Source organism: Schistocerca serialis, chromosome 3 (assembly GCF_023864345.2).
Source record: "Schistocerca serialis cubense isolate TAMUIC-IGC-003099 chromosome 3, iqSchSeri2.2, whole genome shotgun sequence".
Taxonomy (NCBI): domain Eukaryota; kingdom Metazoa; phylum Arthropoda; class Insecta; order Orthoptera; family Acrididae; genus Schistocerca; species Schistocerca serialis.
Window position 1 is genome coordinate 557141309 of NC_064640.1, and position 671 is coordinate 557141979.

Below are 671 nucleotides of genomic sequence, written 5' to 3' on the forward strand. Positions count from 1 at the left end.
CTTAAAGACATCCACCTCACCATAATAGGTCTTTCCTCCACATAAGCTACAGATTCCATTATCTTACTTGTGCTTCGTTCCTGTTATCGGTAGCAGAGAAATTAGTGATCTAGAAATACTTCGTGAGGTTAAAAAAAAAATACTCACAGTCCGAACAGGCCTTGGATGGCCCAACGGTACAGACCGGCCGCCGTGTCATCCTCAGCAAACAGGTGTCACCGGATGCGGATATGGAGGGGCATGTGGTCAACACAAGGCACTCCGCGCAGTATGTCAGTTTACGAGAACGGAGACGCTACTTCTCAATCAGGTAGCTCCTCAGTTGGCCTCACAAGGGCTGAGTGCACCCCGCTTGCCAACAGCGCTCGGCAGACCGGATGGTCACCCATCCAAGTGCTAGCCCAGTCCAACTGCGCTTAACTTCGGTGATCTGAAGGGAACCGGTGTCACCACTGCGGCACGGCCGTTGGCCTGAGCTCAAATAAAGCCAATATTTATTCTCAAATGGTTCAAATGGCTCTGAGCACTATGGGACTCAACTGCTGTGGTCATAAGTCCCCTAGAACTTAGAACTACTTAAACCTAACCAACCTAAGGACATCACACACATCCATGCCCGAGGCAGGATTCGAACCTGCGACCGTAGCGGTCGTGCGGTTCCAGACTGTAGC

General features: G+C 51.0%; 1 pseudogene; it reads right to left on the reverse strand.

Annotated features, from left to right (window-relative positions):
- Positions 1 to 353: 353 nt before the first annotated feature.
- LOC126471854 (5S ribosomal RNA) lies at positions 354 to 471 on the reverse strand (annotated as a pseudogene).
- Between the last annotated feature and the right edge of the window lie 200 nt (positions 472 to 671).